At 37.8% G+C, this 6000-nt stretch overlaps 1 protein-coding gene across 6 annotated transcripts in view; it reads right to left on the reverse strand.

Annotated features, from left to right (window-relative positions):
- The window catches only part of mef2aa (myocyte enhancer factor 2aa), a 64594-nt gene extending 58852 nt beyond the window's left edge, over window positions 1-5742 (reverse strand). For 5 of the 6 annotated variants that reach the window (XM_038705373.1, XM_038705370.1, XM_038705367.1 and 2 more), the window contains exon 1: window positions 407-567. The gene's annotated coding sequence lies outside the window, so the exon portion shown is untranslated. Of the gene's footprint in view, window positions 1-406; window positions 568-5500 lie in introns of those variants that run through there. The other variant, XM_038705368.1, reaches the window with a different exon arrangement.
- Between the last annotated feature and the right edge of the window lie 258 nt (window positions 5743-6000).

A 6000-nucleotide genomic window follows, 5' to 3' on the forward strand; every position in this document is an offset into this window, starting at 1 on the left:
GTAAGGGAGTTTAAAGAATCATAATTTACAGATAGACCACCCTGAAGGACCTACAGTATAGCGTTTTACCGGCGTATTAGTGTTCACGATAAATCCTGTAAAAGTTTCTCGCGATTGACTGATATCAACAGCGCGCGCGTCTGACTGCACCCTTTAAACACACATTTTACGGCCTTTTTGATAATTCAACATGACGGATGTTAAGTCACACGACACGGCTTTTACATTCTCTATCTCATATTCGCATGTACCCCGGACAATATAGATAGATAAGACACAGACTTCCAGTTAATATCTACGTCTCCCAGATCCACTCTACGTCTCCCTCTTGCGCTCTTCTACTCTCACTCACTGTAGCTCCAGGACCGCTGCCATACTCAACATTGTTTCTATTTCCGTTACTCACCTTTACTCCCAAGCCAGTCGCCGTGTATAGACACTCTATATCGGTGGCTCCAGTGGATAAACGTAATTTCAGTTCACATTTACACGCTGACTGCTATTTTAGGGGGAGCTGACAAACTCAGAAAACCCAGTCTCCCTCTTGTCAGTGACAGTCTCCTCCCCTTATCTGACGAACTGCCCCCCTCTCTCTCTCCCTTCCTCCCTCTCTCTCTCTTTCTCTCTCTCACTCTCTCTCTCTCTCACACACACACACACACACACACACTGCCGTCAAAACATTAGAACAAATAGTAAAAGTCTCGCTTCTAGACTATAACAAAGAAACTATGAATCCGAGAGGTGTTGGACAACACAGCAGACAACACACACCCTACTTTTCTGATTGCTACACTAGTTCTTAATATATTGCTGTTGTTTTATTTGTGTCATATATAACAACTCTGTTCCAAACAGCCAAGACGATGAGTCAGTTACAGTAAAAAGCAGACTAAACTTATGGAAACTTTGGCTGAACCAACAGGCAAAAACAGCGAACAAAAACTGTCTGAAGCAAGGACAATAAAAAGTGAAGTACAATCAGTTTTCTTCTTGACTGACTTTACATTTGGACAACTACTTTCCAAAATTACTCGGCTCAGCCTCATCACATTAGATACATTTGACGTCACATCTCTAAGACAACAGCAATGGAATTTGGTTTAAAGGGCACTCCACTCGGCCAATAAAAATCTGCAGCGTCTGTTGAACAGCCAATTAGAGGAGGAAGGCGGGACCTGTTTGACTCGCATATGAACATGTCACGTGTATGTGCAGGATCAGAGGAGGTTTGGTGCCTGGGCGGTTTTTACTGGCATTAGGAAGCAGGTGCGATAGAAATCCAGCAATTATCATCTACTGTTTCAATTATGTATTTAATATGAATTGGATGAACGTGTTGCCAGGTTTATACGGGGTAACTACATGCATATGGCCAGCTATTATGAAGAAATGTAGCAATTTAAACCTATTACAAGTTAATAGGGCTACATGCAGCATGAATATAGTGTTGGAAAGTAAGTATATTTACTCAAGCACATAGTTCACTCAAGTATTTTCCCTTTTCTTCCACTTAATACGTCTACTCCACTTCAGTTTAGACACATAGACAGCTCTAACCATAGTTTAATATTTTATGTATTTATATAAAATTTTAATCTCAGATTTTGTGCAAATCTTACATTTCATACTTAATCTGTTAACGCAAGTAAGTATTCTGCTGGACTTATAATGAAGTATCTTTACATTGTGATATTGTTACTTTTAATTGAGGAAATGATTTCAATTCTCTGCTTCCACCACAGTTGGCTTCCACAAGTTGCACAAAAGCTTCACACATTAAGCTACTTGTTATCTCATAGTAAAGACATGGCCTGTTGCTTTTGAATGACTGCTTCTATATCATACGACTTCATTAGATAGGTCATAGGGCTTCACACATTACTGAATACTTCAAGTGTCATTTGAAATGTTAAACTACAGATACAGTTGCAAAGTTTGAATATAGCCACATTCTATGATTTAGAAGTAGCAGTCAAAACAATCTGGTATCTCTGCAAACAGAATCCGTGATTTGATGGCACCATGGCCCTGGCTGAATAGTGAAACAATGCGTGATTATTTAGACATCCTCTTCTAATTGCATCCTGTTTTGCTCACTAATGAAGGAAAAGGGTTTCCACAAAGTATGGCTGCTGCTGTATGTAGCTCATTTGTATTAGTCTAGTATAGCCTGATCCCTAGTGTTTTGTGCTATCTTTTCCACCAGTTAGTCCCAGTCCCAAAGGAAAAGGCTGCGTCTAGTCTTCCTCATCCCCCCTGATTCCCCAGAGCTCTAGGCCAAAGAGTCCCAACTGTCCTTAATGGCTTTTAATGTCCATATACAAAACAATTCCTGCAATACTAACCCCATTTCATATATATATATATATATATATATATATATATATATATATATGTGTGTGTGTGTGTGTGTGTGTGTGTGTGTTAAAGTCACAATAATTACATCCTTCTTATGTCATTGTTTATAACAACAAACTGCAGTAATGGTGGAATTAGAAAGATAATTGCTTAAAATGTATTAAATTTAGTCTGCATTATCCTACCCTTGGCTCTTGGCCATGCACCGGTTCAGGTTAAATGGGAGCATGCTTTATAGCCACATGAGGCGACGAGGGCTGTCTCTTTCTGCAGTTTGCCTGAGTGTTAGTCCACTTTCGCTTTACTATGTGAACTCATGCTCAAGACAAACAATATCAAATCACCCACAAATTCTACCTGCCAGGTTTTGACAGGCCAGTATAGACATAAGAGTCACTTTGTCCATTATAACCTCAGCTGAGAATAACTGCACATTACATGTATGCTAATTCAATGTGGAAGGGGAAAAAAGACTAAACCAAAAGGGAACTGATATTGTTGTTATGGTATCCATAGTGATGCTTACTTTTTACTTTAGTGCTGCCATCTGCTTCATATACACACACAAGTCCTTTATTTTGTGCCATAAGATTGCAGCTACATTGTAGGGTAATGCACTATTACTGGATAGCTTTTAAATGTTATTTGTTGCACTGTTGTTATTTTTAAAATTTCTGATGTATGCACTGAGTACCAAATGAGAGTTTTGGCAAGTTTTCATTAAGAATAAAAGGCTTATTTTTTTAATCATATCTGTAACCTATATGGTAATTATGTTGTAATACAATTATACCAAATTCATTTCCTTTAATGTGGGTTGGACCCAAAGGTGCTTATGTGGTAAAAAGGAATTATTTCCAAAATGCCTCACAAAAGCACTGATTTCAAAACGCAACGTGAGACATCAACCTAGCCCTTTCATGCATTGTTTCCACATTTGTAGACAGTTATTTTAACTCTATTGTGGGTTAATATATCAAAGTTATGTTCTAAGTCATTTGAGGACAGTGTTAGTTGACTGATAGCAACGTCGTAATACTGGTTACTCTCCAAATTTACTTTTCCAAATAAATATTTATTGCTTGATGACCTCATCAATCTAAGATGGCCGATTGTGATGACCATGTGCTAAATGCCTCAGGCATATTTGTGAAAAACCTTTAATCAAGGAGGTCATGGTAAAAAAATATATATGTTAGTATGTGCAGTAAAGTATTATTAACAGGTTTATGTTTTATAAATTCTAATTCAGAGTAAAGTGTAGTTTTATACACCAAAAACCAACTGTCCCTGTATGTGGATGTTATGCAACAGTGGAGTCAGATTGCATTAAGTTTGATTCCTGTAACCTGCTAGTATACAGTATCTATATAAATTTTTCAAAGATGTGACGAATTGTATTATATTATAATAAAACAGACTTTTAACAAATATATAAACATAAATAACAATCCAAAAGTGCATATTACAGCATTAAATGGCAACTTTTTGACTGCTCTGCGGCCTTTACAAGAAATAAGAATAAGCATTATACTCACATCCTGTAAATAAATCCGTTTTAACTAGAACTATGTAATCTGTTGTTGATTTTGAGATGAAAAACTGAGATGATTCAACACAAAGTTACATAAGGATAACAATGTAACTACAGTTATAAATATTTGTTCCTAAAATATGTGTTTTACTGTTCATTTTCAACTATTGAGCTTAAATACATAGCATAAACATAATATTGCATATTATCAGGTGGGGCATTTTACTCCTTTGTTGCATGGTGTCCACATATGTGGACTGTTAAATAATTAAAAAAAATAAAACAGAATTTCGAAAAAATGTAAATGGATTTGTTTTGTAGCCCAATTTTGAATATTAAAAAAATCCTGCATGAGAGGGCTAGAAAGATCAGATAACTTCTCTTTAAATCGATGCATAGTTGCATTCATCTAAATCTGTTCTCTGATACTTGGATAGAATTGGCTTTCTAAAAATTTATTCACATTTAATGTTATCTGCAGATCAATTTATAGGTTATGTGTTATTCTCGTCTTTTCTCTGCATTAGACAGTAACAATAGTCGTGACAAAAAAGACTCAGACAGAAACAGTCCCCAGCTGTTTTCTTGGAGTGTTTTCAATCAGTAAAGTTTGTGCTGTGTAGTGGTTCGGACTGAGTTCAGGCTGATGCCTACTGACAACAGTGTGGATGCAAATTGCTCTCAGCATCTCCTTCAGCAGCACTTTTGTGTCGACACACACCCTCCCATCTTCCCAAAGTGATGCCAGCAACAAAAAAAGTGACGATAGCAAAAAAGCAACCAACAGTAAGGAAGTAATTTAGATCAGCTCATTAAAGGTTCAGCGGGTAATATTTAGGAGGATCTATTGACAGGAATGCAATGTAATATACATAACTATCTTTTCAGCGGTGTATAAAGACCTTACATAATGAACCGTTATGTTTTTATTGCCTTAGAATGAGTCAATTCTATCTACATACACCGCCATCCTCTCACATGGACATCGCCATGTTGCACCGCAATGTTTCTACAGTAGGGAGGGGTGAGTGTGGTGTCGGAATAATCAGTCTTTTTTCTCCTCTGAAATTCTTTATTGCAAAAAGAGAAATAAAATGTACATGGGACAGGGTATTCCATATACATATTTTGCAAACATGTCATTTGTAATGGTTATAACAGTTAGTTTCCTGTCCATGTAGAGTGACCTAGATATCTGCATGTTGTTTAAATGCTCTGATAATGCTAATCCAACACATCTTTGTAGTAGCATCTACGTTGATTCCACATTTTGACTTAAGAGCACATGAACACACACTGAAGTCAGAAGAACGACTTCACAACTCGGGAAATGGGACCACCAAGGAGCACATGAATGCACCATGAGCCGCTGGTTGCAATTTACAGCCCTTACCACTAGAACTTAGACAGTGAACCTTTAAGTTTCAACATGATGCTAACATCTATGTGGTAAGATAATTTCTCAGATCCAAATAATCACACAAAAGATCAAATCTTGTATTAGATTCACTGAAGACACCTGAATCAAGCTTGAAACAATGTGAGTGTTAATTGGCATCACATTTAAATCTTGTGTCAAGACCTTTCCTATCACCTGTGTCTCACCTGTTTGTTGTTGTCACACGCCTTCACGGAACCTGTTGTCACTCTTCCCCCTACAAGTCTTGACTTTCGTTATCTCTTCTTTTCGTTCTGTCTACAAGTCTTCCTTTTCTTTCTGCTGCCTTTGTTTCACTTGCCCATTGATTTACCTCAAAGCCAGACCAGCTGGCTTTGGATGCTTCCCTCCGAGCCCTAAGAGGCCTGTCTTCACACCCTGTTCTTCCTCTTGTCCCTTGGTCTCTCTGCCGGCAGAGAGTGGGGTGAGAGAGAGGGGTGTAGTAGTTTGAAGGGTAGGACCCCAGATGGACATAGACATTTTGGGCATGTGTTATGCGATGGGGCTTGGCTCAGGGCACTATGGACCAGTCACAGCTGTCAGTCATAACTCCAGAAGGTGTTGTGGATTTTTCTTTCTTCTCACAAAAGACTGGAAAGAATACAAAGCTGTAAATTTCTAAAACATAGTGAATAGTTTTAGAGAAAATGCTTATAAGTTACTGTGC

Source organism: Micropterus salmoides, unplaced genomic scaffold, assembly GCF_014851395.1.
Source record: "Micropterus salmoides isolate LMB-PRFRI ecotype aquatic unplaced genomic scaffold, ASM1485139v1 Ms_hic_scaffold_8, whole genome shotgun sequence".
NCBI classification, from domain to species: domain Eukaryota; kingdom Metazoa; phylum Chordata; class Actinopteri; order Centrarchiformes; family Centrarchidae; genus Micropterus; species Micropterus salmoides.